The 17,330-nt window shown below is 47.4% G+C and overlaps 1 pseudogene; it reads right to left on the bottom strand.

Moving 5' to 3' along the window:
* Positions 1–459: 459 nt before the first annotated feature.
* LOC129514398 (solute carrier family 2, facilitated glucose transporter member 3-like) lies at positions 460–15,232 on the bottom strand (annotated as a pseudogene).
* Between the last annotated feature and the right edge of the window lie 2,098 nt (positions 15,233–17,330).

Raw genomic sequence — 17,330 nt, 5'->3', positions numbered from 1 at the left:
CTCTGCTCTCCACACTTATGTAGATATGCTTCCTGGGAGGTCTGGTGTGTGTGTGTGTGTGTGTGTGTGTGTGTGTGTGTGTGTGTGTGGGGGGGAGCTGCACCTCACTCTTATTCCCCTATTGGCCCTGGTGAGGACCTACCAGAACCCCAGGTAGGAAGAGCTGGCAATGTTGTCATATGGCAAGTGGCCAGTTCCTCCTGAAATGAAGGTAGGTTCACCTGGTCTCTTCTAAACAGAAGAGAATGTCCAAGAAATGAAACGTTTCAAAAGCCATTGAAGATACAACTAACTCCAGCATTGGGTTCTTCTGAGTGCTCATGGAGTGTGTGGGGAAGGGAAAGGAATCAAGTAGCAGCATCCAGAAACAGTCCTGGGTTACAACCTGATTCGATTTCTCCCTCATCCGGGAGAGGTGGTTTTTCCATGTTGGGAGGGAGGCGGGGAAGGAGGCATGGCTTAGACAGTGGCGGTCTCCTTCACTGGCTGCATGCTGTTCATCTCCACAATGGGGCCCTTCTCCGCTCTGTTGGCATCCTGTGCCTGCCCTTCGAAGGCTCGGGTGACTTCCTCAAAAGTCCTGCCACGGGCCTCAGGGACTTTGAAGAAGGTGAAGACTCATCCATTGAAAATGATAAATACATAGTCCTAAGTAGAACTAGTGAAAAGATACAGAAAAAGTGGAGTATCAGTGTAAGATCTGCTCATTGCCCAACTCCTCTCCTTCCCATCTCAATGAGCCTTTAAGGTCATGAAGTCATTAACACTAGCTAATCCAAATTGTGGTTTTTTTTATTTTGAAGAATTTTTTTTTATTTATGATAGTCACAGAGAAGGAGAGAGAGAGATAAATACATAGGCAGAGGAAGAAGCAGGCTTGGGGAGCCCAACGTGGGACTCGATCCCGGGTCTCCAGGATCCTCGCCTGAATGGTGCCACCCAGGGATCCTCCAAATTGTGGATTTTAAGTGCTGGTTTGGAATCCTTTGAGACTTATCATGATCATTGTATCTAGGCAGAACTATGCCTTTGTAATCACCTCAGACTAGTGGTCTTTCAAAAGTTCCCAGTTTTGGGACGCCTGGGCTGCTCAGTGGTTTAGTGCCCACCTTCGTCCCAGGGTGTGATCCTGGAGTTGGGGGATGAGTCCCACATTGGGCTCCCTGCATGGAGCCTGCTTCTCCCTCTGCCTGTGTCTCTGTCTCTCTGTCTGTGTCTTTCATGAATAAATAAATAAAATCCTCTAAAAAATTAAATAAATAAATGTTCCCAGTTTTGGGGTACCTGGCTCCCTCTGTCAGCAGAACATGCAACTCTTGATTTCTAGCTCTTGAGTTTGAGCCCCATGTTATAGGTGGAGTTTCCTTTAAAAAATAAAAGTTCCCAGTTTTGCCTTCCTGCTTCAATCTTTTTTTACAACCATTCCTTTTTCTATAGGTCATTGAGAACAAGAAAGAAAATCTGGTTTAAAACATTTGATATCTGGGATGCCTGCGTGGCTTAGTCAGTTGAGCATCTATCTGACTCTTGGTTTCAGCTCAGGTCCTGATCTCAGGGTCGGGAGATGGAGCCCCATGTCAGGCTGTGTTCAGTGCAGTGTCTCCTTGAAATTCTCTCTCCCTCTTTCTCTGCTCCCCCTTACCCCCACCTCCACGTTTGATCTCATGCTCTCTCTAAACTAAATAAAATCTTAAAGAAAACACCAAACATGAAACACTTGACAACTAGTCCTGTGGTGTCAGTAACCAGATTTTAAACCTGTTGGCTTAGGTGAGCTGGTTTCAAAATGGACTTGGTTAGTTTTGTTTTAATTTACTTACTGCAGCAGAAGGAAAGAGCAGCCCAACCAGGAAATTGGAGGTCCAGTTGGAACAACCAGCCACTGCCATTGCAGCTGGGCGGGGTCCTTGGCTGAAGAGTTCGGCCACAATAAACCAGGGGATGGGGCCTGGGCCAATTTCAAAGAAGGCTACGAAGACCAAGATAGCCCCGATACAAACAAAGCTCAGGAAGAAACCTCCCCCTTGTAAGTAGGGCCAGCCCTAACCCAGAGGCAGCCCATCCAGGCGCCTTCCTGAAATTGTAGCAACTAAAAGCATTCTGTTCACAGTAAGAAAACCATTTCCCCCACACCCTGATTGGAATGTCCCTGAATAGGTTCATGTTGACCCTCTGTGAAATCAACCTGGATGCTATGCGACTCCCGCGGTTCTTTTGTCTTTAGGCGGTTTCTTTCCTTTTGCCTTAAAAGATCCCTGTAATTGCTAATCGGGGCTCTTTTCCTCCTCGGAGGCGGAGAGCCCGTTGGCGCAAACGTTCAATAAACCCTCTTGCTGACTGCATCTGCCTGTCTGGGGTCTGAGTCTCTGGGGCGTCCACCGGGACACGCTGGCACCCGTGAGCCAGGGTCCAACATTTGGGGGCTCGTCCGGGATCTGAGACGCCCCAGACTGAATCCTAAGACCGGTAGGAGGTAAGACGCTCGCTAAATGTCATATCTGTCTCGTCCGTTTGTCTGCCTGGCCGGGTCTGTGTTGTGCCGGGTCTGTATTGTGCCTGCAGGACGCTGTACTCTGTATTCTGTGTTTGGACCAGCGGGGAGGCAGACGTGCCCGAGACCCTGGTCCCCCTCCGCAGTCGGACTCCGGAGTGGTCTGGAAGAGGAACGGAGCCCCGGCACTCCCTCCTCTTCGGGGAGGGTCGTGGTTCGCGACCGCTCCCGTCTGAATCTGCCGCGCCAGTCCTGTCGTTCGTGTGCGTCTGTTCGTTCCGTGTTTCTCTTCCTTTCCTGTCCTCCTCCTCACCGCTCACCCCTTCTCTACCCCCCTGGGGCAGACTGTAACCACCCCTTCAAGCCTCACTCTAGATCACTGGAAAGAAGTCGCCGGCCGGGCACACAATCTTTCGGTCGAAGTCAGAAGACGAAGATGGGTCACCTTCTGCTCCTCGGAGTGGCCGGCTTTCAACGTCGGGTGGCCCAGGAACGGAGCTTTTAATATTGACATTATCTTGCAGCCGACCTGGGATGGCTGCCAACAGCTCCCGCAGACTCTCCTCCCACGGAGGAGACAGCGCGTCTACCTCGAAGCTCGCAAAAACGTCCGGGGGCGATGGGAGGCCGACCCGGCTGCCTAATGAGATTGAGGATGTTTTCCCCTTGGTTCGCCCGACCTGGGACTACGACACTGTTGCTGGTAGGGAGCGGCTCTGTCTCTATCGCCAGGTACTCCGAGCGGGTCTCAAAGGGGCAGGCGTCGCCCCACCAATTTGGCAAAGGTACGTGCTATAGTGCAGGGAAAAGATGAGACGCCGGCAGGTTTTCTGCAGAGGTTAATAGAAGGCTATACTGGCCACCGTAGTACAGGGCTCAGGGCAGAGTAAGTCAGGACAGAGTAGGGACCTGGGAGACAAAAGAGGACCACGGGTTGAACGAGACCAGTGTGCCTACTGCAAGGAAAAAGGACATTGGGTTAAAGATTGCCCAAGGAGGGGCCAAACGCAGGGACCTGAAAAGAAGCCCATTCCTGTTTTGTCCCTAGAAGATGAAGATTAGGGGTGTCAGGGCCAGGAACCCCCCTGAGCCTCGGGTAACCCTTAAAGTGGGGGGACAGCCGGTGACCTTCCTGGTCGATACGGGGCTCAACATTCAGTTTTAACTGAGGCAAAAGGACCCTTGAGCTCTAAAACGTCTTGGGTTCAGGGGGCAACTGGAGGCAAGTTATATCGATGGACAACCGGACGGAAGGTCCGCCTGAGCACTGGGCAAGTAACGCATTCCTTCTTACTGGTCCCAGACGGCCCTTACCCTCTCCTAGGCAGAGACCTTCTTTCAAAAGTAGGGGCCCAGATACCTTTTCAGCAAAAAGGGGCCACTATTACTGGCGCAGAAGGGCAGCCCCTCCAGGTACTGACCTTGCGCCTAGAGGATGAACACCGGCTGCACGAGGACTCTCCACCGTCCGTGCAGCCCCTGGATTCTGAATGGCTCACTAACTACCCTCAGGCCTGGGTGGAAACGGCCAGAATGGGACTAGCTGTAAACCAGCCGCCCATAATTATAAACTTAAAACCCTCGGCCACCCCCATATCGATCCGGCAATATTCAATGAGCAAAGAGGCCAAAGAAGGCATTCGGCCACATATACACAGACTATTACAATTGGGCATTTTAATACCTTGCCAGTCGCCCTGGAATACTCCTCTATTACCCGTAAAAAAAAAAAAAAACCCGGCACAGGAGATTACTGGCCGGTACAAGATTTCCGAGAGGTTAACTGGAGGACAGAGGACATACATCCCACGGTGCCCAATCCCTACAACTTGCTCAGCACCTTACCCCCAAGCCATGTCTGGTATACGGTGTTAGATCTAAAAGATGCATTCTGTCGCCTAAGGTTAAGCTCTCAAAGCCAGCCTATTTTTGCCTTTGAATGGAAAGATCCTGAGACGGGATTCTCAGGACTACTCACTTGGACAAGGCTGCCACAGGGATTCAAAAACTCCCCCACTTTGTTCGATGAAGCCTTGCATCGGGATTTGGCAGATTTCCGAGTTGCCCATCCGGACCTCGTCCTCCTGCAGTACGTGGATGATTTGCTCCTGGCGGCTAGGACAGAACAGGATTGTGTAAAAGGTACAGGGGCCCTGCTTGAGAGACTGGGAGAACTGGGGTATAGGGCCTCCGCCAAAAGGCCCAAATAGGCCAGAGACAAGTGACCTATCCGGGATATCTCCTGGAAGGAGGCCAGAGGTGGCTGACGGAGAGCCGCAAAAAGGCTGTAGCCCTGATCCCAGCACCCACTAATGCCAAAGGACTACGAGAGTTCCTCGGCAGTGCTGGGTTCTGCCGCCTCTGGATACCCGGGTTTGCGGAGATGGAGGCTCCCCTATATCCTCTCACGAAATCCAACACCCCCTACCACTGCGGAAAGGAGCAACAATTGGCTTTTGACAAAATAAAAAGGGCCTTATTGACCGCCCCTGCCCTGAGCCTCCCAGATGTAACCAAGCCTTTTACGCTATATGTTGATGAGCATAATGGAATAGCCAAAGGGGTCCTAACTCAAAAACTGGGACCCTGGAAAAGGCCCGTGGCATACTTTTCAAAAAAAAAACTTAGACAGCGTGGCTGCAGGATGGCCCCCATGTCTCCGAATAATAGCGGCTATGGCAGTCCTGGTAAAAGACTCAGACAAGTTGACTTTTGGCCAACCCCTCACTGTGGTGGCCCCCATGCTGTAGAGACAGTCATCCGCCAGCCCCCTGATCGTTGGCTCTCAAACGCCCGGGTCACCCATTATCAGGCCATGTTACTGAATTCTGAGCGGATACGGTTTGGAACGGCTACATCTCTAAACCCGGCCACCTTGCTTCCAGAAACCGAGTCCCCCTCCCTAGTAATGCATGATTGCCACCAGATCCTAGCTGAAGTCCATGGCACCAGAGGGGACTTGACGGACCAGCCTTTGCCAGATGCTGAAGCAACCTGGTACACCGATGGGAGTAGCTTTCTACGAAATGGTGAGCGTAAAGCCGGGGCGTAAAGCCGGGGCAGCCGTGGCAGATGGGAAAGCTGTCATTTGGGCCAGTGCCTTAGAGCCTGGGACTTCAGCTCAAAGGGCAGAGCTTATAGCCCTAACTCAGGCCCTAAGAAAGGCTAAGGACAAAAAGGTCAACATTTATACTGACAGCAGATATGCTTTTGCAACTGCCCATGTTCATGGAGAAATATACCGTAGAAGGGGTTTCCTAACCTCAGCAGGTAAAAACATCAAAAACAGAGAAGAAATACAAGATCTTCTCCATTCCCTCCTTCTGCCGAGAAAACTGAGTATAATTCACTGTCCTGGGCATCAGCGAGGCAATGACCCAGTAGCAGAGGGGAACAGGATGGCCGATGAAACAGCACGGGCCGCTGCACTAGGCCCACAGGCCCTCTCCCTACAAGTACCAGAGGCTGTCCGGACACCGGGGCAACTCTCTCGAGTACTCAGACAGCGACCTAGATATCGTCCAGCAAATAGGGGCAAAATATGACGAGCAAATGAAGGTCTGGAAACACCAAGGGAAGACGGTCCTGCCCCAGAAAAGGGCCAAAGAACTGGTGACTCACCTCCACCGATGGACTCACCTCGGACACAAAAAAAAAAAATTAAAAGCACTCCTCCGGAGAGAAGGCCAGACCTATTACATTCCCAAACTCCCCTCCCTGATCCAACAGGTAACCGACGCTTGTGTACCTTGTGCTAAGGTAAATACCAAACACCTCAAGATGCCTGAGGGAACCAGGATGAGGGGAGAAAGACCCGGAACTAATTGGGAAGTAGACTTCACCGAAATCGAGCCAGGTAAATATGGTAACAAGTACCTCCTGTGTTTATAGATACCTTTCAGGCTGGACAGAAGCATTCCCCACCAAGCGAGAAACCGCCCAGGTGGTTGTCAAGAAAATCCTGGAAGAAATTTTCCCCGGTTTGGACTGCCCAAGGTAATAGGTCGGACAACGGCCCCACCTTCGTCTCCCAGGTAAGTCAGTTGGTGGCCAGATTACTGGGGATAAATTGGAAATTACATTGTGCATACAGACCCCAGAGCTCAGGTCAGGTAGAAAGAATGAATAGAACAATTAAAGAGACCCTAACTAAATTGACATTGGAGACTGGCACTAGAGACTGGGTCCAACTCCTCCCTATGGTTCTGTTCCGAGTCCGGAACACTCCCGCGCGCCATGGGCTAACTCCTTACGAGATTCTCTATGGAGGTCCCCCACCAGTAACGGACTTACTAGATTCTGCTATTGACCCTCTTGCTAACACTCCCGGTTTACAGGACAGGCTAAAGGCGCTCCAGATTATCCAGCACCAGATCTGGAAACCCCTTGCGGCTGTCTACCGCCCCGGAGACACAACCGGCCCACACCCGTTCCAGATCGGTGACTCCGTCTACGTCAGGAGACATCAGTCCAGGACCCTTGAGCCCCGCTGGAAGGGCCCATATACTGTACTACTGACCACCCCAACCGCCTTAAAGGTAGACGGCATTGCTGCTTGGGTCCACGCCTCACACGTCAGCGCGCCCCATCAACGAGCACCGCTGACGCCAGCCAGGACGGACCGGACGAGCCACTCCAATGGAAGCTCCACCGCACCCAAAACCCGCTCAAGATAAGACTTTCAAAAATTGTTCAATGACAGTTGTTATATTCCTACCTCTCCTAGCGCTCTTCACCTCCACCAAAGGTGACCCTCATGCCCTCAAAAGGTTAACCTGGCAGGTACTAACGTCTAGGGGTGACGAGGTCTGGTCTATAACTAAGACCGCCCCGTGGGAACCTGGTGGCCTGACCTATATCCTGACCTATGCAAGCTAACCATAGGGGCCCCTAGCCCATGGGACCTAGAGGGATACTTCGACACCTCTAGAGCCCCTAACCAAGAAAGCCCTCCAGGGCGACTGGGATTAGACCCATGGGGAGGATGTGGCACGCCTGACAGAAGGGCCATGCTAAGCACTCTTCCCTTTTATGTCTGTCCCGGGCAGCACAGAGATCGCAGGCTAAATCCCACCTGTGGAGGAGGGGAATACTTCTATTGTAAAAATTGGGGGTGCGAAACTACGGGGATACAGAATGGAGGCCCTCCTCCTCCTGGGATTATATCATTGTCAAGGCTAACTATACTCACCCGACATTTAGCAAATGGAAAACCCTTAATTATGGGCCCTGCCAAGGGTGGTGTCATCCCCTACGGATATCCTTCACGGAGCCCGGAAAAAGGGCTACTCACTGGGCCAATGGATATACGTGGGGACTCAGGTTATACAAAGAAAGAACAGATGATGGTTTTATATTCAGAATTAAACTAAAAATAGAATCCCCAGACCCCGTGGCGATCGGGCCTACCACGGTCCTCGGTCCGCGGTCCTCGGGCCTACGGGGAACAAAGAGCTCCTGCTAAACTAACAGCCCCCCTAGCGCGGGGAGTGCCACACCCACTAACTTCGCGGTCACTCCAACCCCTCCAACCCCTCGGTCGTCACCCGTCCGTCGTCACCCGAGCCGGGACAACGACTGTTTAATCTTATCATAGGGGCATTCCTGGCCCTTAATCGAACCAGCCCCGATGTAACTAAATCCTGCTGGCTCTGCCTTGCATCCCCTCCCCCTTATTATGAGGGAATTGCTACTTCAGGGACCTATAATAACATCACTAGCACTCAGGGATGCACACCCGACTCCCAACCACAACTCACCCTTTCAGAAGTTTCAGGACAGGGAACCTGCATAGGAACACCCCCCGGGGCTACCAGAGACTCTGCAACACTACCACCCCGATTTTGGGGACTGATTCTTACCTGGAGCCCCAGCCGGGAACTTGGTGGGCATGCAACAAAGGCCTCACCCCCTGTGTGTCGGCTAAGGTTCTAAATAGCTCAAACGACTTCTGTGTCATGGTGCAGATCATACCCAGGGTGTTCTATCACCCTGCTGAAACTCTAGAAAATCAGTATGATAAACATCCCACCCGTTTCGGCGCGAACCTGTCTCCCTAACCTTAGCCGATATGTTGGGACTAGGGGTCGCTACTGGGGTGGGTCCTGGCGCAGCTGCTCCGATCCGGGCTCACGACGTTATATAGAACTCCAAACAGCTGTAGCTGAGGATCTACGGACACTAGCGCAGTCCGTTTCTAAGTTAGAGCAGTCCCTCCCCTCACTTTCAGAAGTAGCACTTCAAAACAGGAGAGGCTTGGATTGACTATTCCTGAAAGAGGGAGGACTGTGTGCGGCCCTGGGAGAGGAATGCTGTTTCTATGCAGACCATTCTGGAGTCATCAGAGACTCCATGGCCAAACTCAGGGAAAGGTTAAATAAAAGACAAAGGGACCGGGGAGGCCCAGCAGGGCTGGTTTGAAAGCTGGTTTAATCAGTCTCCCTGGTTGACCACCCTAATCTCTACCATTGTGGGCCCTCTAGTTATCCTGCTCCTGCTGCTAACTGTCGGCCTCTGCGTCCTCAACCGGCTGCTCCAGTTCATCCGAGACAGATTATCTATTACCCAAGCTCTGGTATTAACTCAGCAATGTCGGCCCCTCCAAACTGAAGAAATAAATGTTCCCCTAAGATTTTAAGGTTAAAATCAGCCCAAACAAGAGGAGGGAATGAAGAAACCTCCCCCTTGTAAGTAGGGCCAGCCCTAACCAGAGGCAGCCCATCCAGGCGCCTTCCTGAAATTGTAGCAACTAAAAGCATTCTGTTCACAGTAAGAAAACCATTTCCCCCACACCCTGATTGGAATGTCCCTGAATAGGTTCTTGTTGACCCTCTGTGAAATCAACCTGGATGCTATGCGACTCCCACGGTTCTTTTGTCTTTAGGCGGTTTCTTTCCTTTTGCCTTTAAAAGATCCCTGTAATTGCTAATCGGGCTCTTTTCCTCCTCGAGGCGGAGAGCCCGTTTGCGCAAATGCTCAATAAACCCTCTTGCTGATTGCATCTGCCTGTCTGGGGTCTGAGTCTCTGGGGCGTCCACCAGGACACGTTGGCACCCGTGAGCCAGGGTCCAACACTCATCCAATTATAGTTATCCTAAATGAGGAAGGAACAAAGGAGAGTGAGTAGTAAAGACAGCTCGGCCTGGAGAGGATCTAGCCTCCCAGAGGATAAGACTTGACAATGAAAAGCTCCCTTCTGTCCTGGGTTACAATGGAGTTAATTGGACTTAAGAGTCAAAAGCCCTGGGGTTTTGAATCCTAGCCTTGTGTTCCATCTGTATCAATTGGCACAAAAATCATTTCATCACTCATAAAATGGGAATAATTACCTTGAGATGACTTGAAGAATTAAATTACATAAGGTATTTTGCAAACTATATGTCATTTAGATAGAAGAATTCCGGCAGTTTAATTACCCATCTCTGCTGATTCACTTTTCTTAAAACTCTGGGCATGTGACTTTATGGATCTCCACCCTCATCTTCCCACCTGTGTCACAGATTCACCTGTAATCCCTCCCTTCCCTTCACTCAAAGAGCACTCACCTTTAATAACAACGAGATGGTCATAAGGATGGAACAAACAGCCATCCCTCCAAGTCCAATCATATGTAGAGTTCTCCTCCCTGCCCTTTCCACCAGAAACAGCTAAAGGAAGAAGAATAGAACATAAAATTTCAGCTTTCCCTTTCATGAAAACACTGTTTGATCTACCTGAGTCTGCCTTACCAGTAGCAGGATACTTATTAAAATCACACTTCCCCTTTTAGTTCCGAGTTAAAAGCATCCTACAGGATCCTTTTTATACCTCCCTCTTTCTCATCCCTTTTATATTTGCTTAGAGTGAAGACTTCTTATACGCATCATTCACTAGCTCTTCTTCCCCCCAAAATGAAACAACACAAAGGTTTAAATGATAGTAGGGAAATGGCAGGACTTGAATCCCATCCTTGAACATGGCACAGTTAGAATGGCCCTCCCCCACCCCAAACTATCACACCATCCAACTTACAGAGACAACAGTGAAGATAGTATTGACCACCCCTGCACCAATGGTGGCATAGATTGGCTCCTCAACACCTGCATCTTTGAAGATTCCTGTTGAGTAATAGAACACCTAATAGGAAACAAAAGACAACTTTGAAACCGCAGTTGTGCATAACAGTTAATAGAGAACCCTTAGAAAAATAAACTTGGGATGCCAGGGTGACTCAGCAGTTGCGCATCTGCTTTGGCCCAGGGTGTGATCCGGGGAGTGCCAGGATCGAGTCCCACATCAAGCTTCCTGCAGGGAGCCTGCTTCTCCCTCTGCCTGTGTCTCTGCCTTTCTCTCTCTCTGTCCCTCATGAATAAATAAAATCTTTAAAAAAAGAGAGGGAAAAAAAGAAAAAAGTGTCAGGAGGTTAAGGAGTCCTTTCCGGGTTTTTTTGGTTCAATTACAGGATCTTTTCTGCAAATAAATTATCTTCTGTATCTTTGTTTTTAGTTCTTTTCAATTCTAGCTACTCATTTCCATTTTTTCTTCTATGCTCATTCCTTCTGCTCATGAAGTCTCTTCCTTACCTCTATTTTATTAACTTAGATACAAAGGTTTTAGTCCCATTAATTTTTTCAATTAAGCTTTTTTTGGTTCATTTTAAAGTTTTGGGTTTGTTTTTAGTAATCTCTACCCCCAATGTGGGGCTCAGACTCATACCCTGCGATCAAGAGTTATGTGCTCTTCCAACAAAGCCAACCAGCAGCAAGTTCCTCAATTATACTTCCTCAACGGACAATTCCCCTAACCCCTAAAACAGTGATAAGACCACACCAATATGTTAATTTGACAGTGAAGAAATTGAGAAATAATCTCAGCCTGCTCATGTAATCAGAAACCGAACTTGGGCTGGAATCCCTAGCTCTAGGTCCCTTCCAAGTGTTCTAGCAAATGATACCAGCTATCCTTTTAACATATACTATTAAATAAACTACTCTTTAGTATATATTATTTTTAATTATTTACTGGTCGGTGTGCTGAAATGTAAAGTTGCTATAGCTACCATAGTTAAACAGATGTCAAAATATTGGACTCAAACCTCAAAGTAACAAGGGAACAGGATCTAGATCATCTAGGTTCAGTCCCTAAGGTTTGGGCCAGGAATTTATTATTTCATCCTGTGTTTTTGCCTCTATAGCTGTATTTGTCAGACTTTTTATGTGTCTACGCTGGGATTTACCTTCTCAGGAAACAACTCTTCAAATACATATAACCTCGGATAGAAACTATGTATATTTGTATTTTCTAAAATAAGACTCTGGACGTCTGAGTGGCTCAGTGGTTGGGTCTCCCTTCGGCTCAGGGCATAATCCTGAAGTTCTGGGATCGAGTCCCACATTTGTAATGTCCTATATACTGAAAAAAGTTTGAAAGGACAAATGTTTAGAAGTTCTGAGACTAAAGGTGATGAATTTTTCGTTTATTATTTATTTTCTTAATTTTTTTCCACATGGAAAACACATACTGCAGATAGAATCTTAAATAAAAACAGGGGCACCTGGCTGGCTCTTGATCTTGGGGTTCTGAGTTTGAGCCCCACAGTGGGTGCAGGGATGACTTAAATAAACTTAAAAAATGGTAAATAAATAAAAACAGGGGTATTTGGATGGTGCAGTTGGTTAAGTGTCCTACTCTTGGTTTTGGCTCAGGTGGTAATCTCAGGGTTGTGAGATTGAGCCCCATGTCGCACTCTGCACTTAATGCAGGTTCTGCTCAAAGGTTCATTATCCCTCTGCCCCTCTCTCTAAAATAAATAAATCTTTTTCTTTTTTACGATTTTATTTATTAGAGAGAGAGAACATGAGCAGGGTGAAAGGCAGGCAGAGGGAGATGGAGAAACAGGCTCCCTGCTCAGCAGGGCACCCGATTTGGGGCTCGATCCCAGGACCCTGAGATCATGACCTGAGCTGAAGGCAAATCATTAACTGACTGAGCCACCCAGGTGCCCCTAAAATAAATCTTATAAAAAAAAAACTAAGTTAAAATTGGGTAATCAACATTTTTGGAGTGGCTGCTGTGTGGCAAGCATCACTGGGGGACTCTGGCTCTGTAGATGGAACAAAGTGAGCAACTGCCTGTGCTCAGCCCCTCTAGTGAGTTAAGTGCAGTGGGCAACCCCCGCTGGCCACAGAGTAGCTACTCACAGCATTGATTCCAGAGAGCTGCTGGGAGAGCTGGAGCATGATGGAAATGATAATGGGTTGTCGGTAGCTGCGCGATCTGAAGAGCTCCAGCACAGTGACTTGCTTTTCTTGTGCCATCCTAGCACTCTCATCTTTCATCTCCTGGATGTCCTGACTCACATCCTGGGTGCCCCACAATCGTTGGAGGACTGGTCAAACAAAAGATAAAGATTAGGTGCTATTCCATCTTCATTTCCCCTCTAATACAGCTGGACAAAAGCCACAGAGATGAGCTCTGGATATGGCTCATCAATTAGCATCTGTGCCTTAACCTGCTTCTCACGTCACTCTTTAGGGGTTGAAAGTTTCTGACTCGAGAGCAATCAGGCAAGTCTCCATTTGGGTTCTGAGGGGGCAAGGAAAGGAGAGGACCAAACAGATCCAATGCCCTAAACCACAACCCTAAAATCCCTACAGTCAAAGTGTGAAGGATACTCACTCTCCTTAGCATTCTCCTCTTCCTTTCTGTTAATGAGCAAAAATCTAGGGCTCTCGGGGCAAAATGGAAGGGCGGCACTTTGCAGGACAGCTGGAATGATGGTGAAGCCCACGAGCAGGGGCCAAAGCTCTTCAGTTCCCATGATGACTTTCAGACTGAAGATCTAGAAACCAGATCAATATGATACTGTAAAGCTCATTCTTTATATAAGCCACAAGTTGGTTAAAAAAAAAGTCAGAAAAAACACATTTCAGCAAATCATCCATTTTTTTACAGCAGGAACAAAGTTTCTTCTCTACCCTTCCTGCTTCTTTAGCTGTCTGTGAGCTGCAATAAGAAAAGTACCTGCAACTTCCATATAGTTGAATAGATGCAGATATTCCTGAGCTTATCTATGTCACCTCATTTAATGAGCCATGACTGAAACTCAAAGCATGAGTTCTAGAGTACCTGAGCTACCAGGATCCCGATGACGATGCCCAGCTGGTTAAGAGTGCCGAAGGCCCCCGTAGGGCAGTGGGAGAGATCTCTCCAATGTACATGGGCAAAAAGCCTGTGCAGAGGCCGCAGAAGAGGCCAATAATCAATCGGCCCAGGATCAGCATTTCAACCGACTGCGCTATTTTGCAGAACCCCATAAGGCAGCCACCAGCGACAGCCAAGAGGTTGACCATAAGCATTGAATTGCGCCTGAAAGGTTAAATGAAGACAAGAGAAGTTAGCAAAATAGGCCTGATCTCTTTCCTCCTTTCCTTATCTCTCTACCCTTCTCCAGGTTCACAGATCTTCTCTTGTGGTCTAACTTTTCCTCTTACTATTATCAGAACATCTCTGGCTGGGATAAGATCAATGGTTTTTATACCTCTGTATGCATAAAACTCACCTAGAAAGCTTGTTTAAGTTGTCCACTAACTAACAGCATTAGCTTCAAATCTGCAAGAAATTAAAATTGTCCCACCCCATCCCAATTTACTAAATCATTAAGTCTGACTCTGGGACAGAGGCCAGCAATCTGTTCCCAAAAGCCATCTGGGTGATTGGATTCTAGCTAAGGTTTGAGAACCATTGGTACTGGGCAATCCTGATACAGCTGGTCCCTGAACACATTCAAGAGAAATTTCTGGACCAGTGCTGATCCTTTTATGCTTCTTCTTTTTTTAAAAGATTTTATTTATTCATGAGAGACACACACACAGAGGCAGAGACACAGGCAGAGGGAAAAGTAGGCTCCACGCAGGGAGCCTGACGTGGGACTCGATCCCGGGTCTCCAGGATCAGTCCCTGGGCTAAAGGCAGTGCTAAACCGCTGAGCCACCCAGGCTGCCCTCTTTTTATGCTTCTTACTGCATTTTATTATAATATAGTTGTTTGGATGCCACCAACATACTAATGAAGACTGATTTCAAAGATTTTTTTTAATTATTTATTTATTTATGATAGTCACACACAGAGAGAGAGAGAGAGGCAGAGACACAGGCAGAGGGAGAAGCAGGCTCCACTCAGGGAGCCCGATGCGGGACTCGATCCCGGGTCTCCAGGATCGCCCCCTGGGCCAAAGGCAGGTGCTAAACCACTGCACCACCAGGGATCCCCTGGTTTCAATTTTTAAATACAAACGTAAATGAATTAAAATGGAGTGAAATTAATAAAGTCCTGAGTCACACTAGTCACACTTTAAGTATATTTCTCCTTTGCCTAAACCAAACTGAACCAATTGTCAGTGTTCAAACAGACCTATGTATCTCTTCATCTGTATCCTTTATTATATTCTTTATAATAAACTAAAAAATGTGAGCAAATGTTTCTTTGACTTGTGTCAGCTGCTCTAGCCAGTTAATCAAACCCAGGAGGAGGTTGTTGAACCCTCTAATCTACAGCAGTTGATAAAGGGGAGTAGCTGCTGGCATCCGAAGTGGAGGAAAGAGAGAGGCAGTTTCGGTGGGTCTGGACCCTTAACCTGTGACATCTGATGCTATCTCAGGGTAGACAGAATTGAGTTGAAAGGGGAAGGCATTCCATTACCATCAGCTGAGAATTGAAGAATTTCTTGGTGGTGTGAAAAAAACGCACATTGAAGGGTACCATAACAGTACACCACAGACTGGATAGCATAAAAGACAGAAATTTATTTTCTTAACAATTCTAGAGGCTGGGTGTCCAAGGTGTTGGCAGGCTTGGTTTCTCCTAAGAACTTTCTCCTTGACTTGTAGATGGCCTTTTTCTCTGTGTGTATACATCCGTGGTGTCTCTTGAATGTCTACATTATCTGTTTTATGTTATTTTTTAAAGATTTTATTTATTTATTCATGTGAGACACAGAAGCAAAGACATAGGCAGAGGGAAAAGCAGACTCCTTGCGGGGAACCTGATGCAGGACTCAGTCCCAGGACCCTGGGATCAGGCCCTGAGCTGAAGGCCGATGCTCAACCACTGAGCCGCTCAGGTGTCCCTACATTTCCTGTTCTTTTTTTTTCTTTTTAAGATTTTATTTATTTATTCATGAGAGACACACAGAGAGACAGGCACAGACACAGGCAGAGGGAGAAGCAGGCTTCATGCAGGGTGCCCGACATGGGACTTGATCCTGGGCCTCCAGGATCACACCCTGGGCTGAAGGTGGCGCTAAACTGCTGAGTCACCTGAGCTGCCCTACATTTCCTGTTCTTATAAGGACATCAGTAGGATTGAATTAGGGCCCACCTAAAGGCCTCATTTTAATTTAATCACTTCTTTAAAGGCCCTGCCTCCTAATATAATCACATTCTGAGGAACTAGGGGTTATGCTTCTATAGGAATTTTGGGGGAACACAGGTCAGCCCATAACACCATGTTATTAAAGACTCACTCTTTTGTACTCTTTCATCTTGAATACCCTTCCCAACTGGCTAACTTCTAGTCATACATACAATAACCAGTATCTCTTCCCCTTTGTGGAACATTCCCAGACAAACCTAAGAAGCTATGGTTTCCATTGAGCCACAATCTCTCTCAAACATACCTGTATTATAGTACTTACTAAATCCTATAGCAATTATTTAACATATTTGCTTATCTTTCTAAATTGTGAGCACTCTGAGGGCAGAGATTTTATTTTATCTATCTTTTTTTATGATAGTCACACAGAGAGAAAGAAAGAGAGAGAGAGAGAGGCAGAGACACAGGCAGAGGGAGAAGCAGGCTCCATGCACCGGGAGCCCGATGTAGGATTCGATCCCGGGTCTCCAGGATCGTGCCCTGGGCCAAAGGCAGGCGCCAAACCGCTGCACCACCCAGGGATCCCTATTTTATCTATCTTTATACTCACAGTGCCCAACAAATAGGTGAACAAAAAACTTTGTTAAATTAGCTGAATAAAACATGTTCAAAGTGTATCCTTAGGGCTGTTGAGTATCTAAACAAGCTATAACCTAATTAGCAAAATTTTAAAGCAATTTATTTATTTATAATTAATTAATTAATTGATTGATTGATTCATAGAGATACAGAGAGAGAGAGAGAGAGGCAGAGACATAGGGAGAGGGAGAAGCAGGCTCCATGCAGGGAGCCTGATGTGGGACTCAATCCTGGGACTCTGGGATCACACCCTGAGCCAAAGGCAGACGCTCAACTGCTGAACCATCCAGGCGTCCCTATACTCCTAATTTAAATAGGCGTCTTGAAATGGTCAATATCTTATTCGTTAAAACATCTAATTTTATGTTTAACTCTGTTGCCAGTTTCAAAGTAGATACTTTCTATATGTGTTTAACATAGGCAAATCTATTACTGTGCCATATTATTATGTATATTACTTAAAAATACTTTGCTATTACTAGTTTACAATTTTTTTAAAAAAATTATTTATTCATGAGAGACAGAAAGAGAGGCAGAGACACAGATAGAGGGGAAAGCAGGCTCCTGGCAGGGAGCCTTATGTGGGACTTGATCCAGGACCCAGGATCACACCCTGAGCTGAAGTGAGACACTCAACCGCTGAGCCAACCAGGCATCCCACTAGTTTACAAATTTATTCCCCCCGAATACACTGTGAGCTTCCCGAACACAGTGACCACACCTTATTTGCCTCAATATTCTGAATTATCTGATACAGAGTAAGTTATAAATAAATGTTTATTGAGAGAACTGAAGAAATGAATGTGATCAGAGAGTAATTTCTCAGGATTCATTTTTTTAAAAAAATATT

The sequence above is a fragment of the Nyctereutes procyonoides genome, unplaced genomic scaffold (genome assembly GCF_905146905.1).
Source record: "Nyctereutes procyonoides isolate TBG_1078 unplaced genomic scaffold, NYPRO_anot_genome, whole genome shotgun sequence".
NCBI classification, from domain to species: Eukaryota; Metazoa; Chordata; class Mammalia; order Carnivora; family Canidae; genus Nyctereutes; species Nyctereutes procyonoides.
The sequence above is the reverse complement of the archived record's forward strand: the minus strand, read 5'-3'. Positions and strand labels throughout refer to the sequence as shown.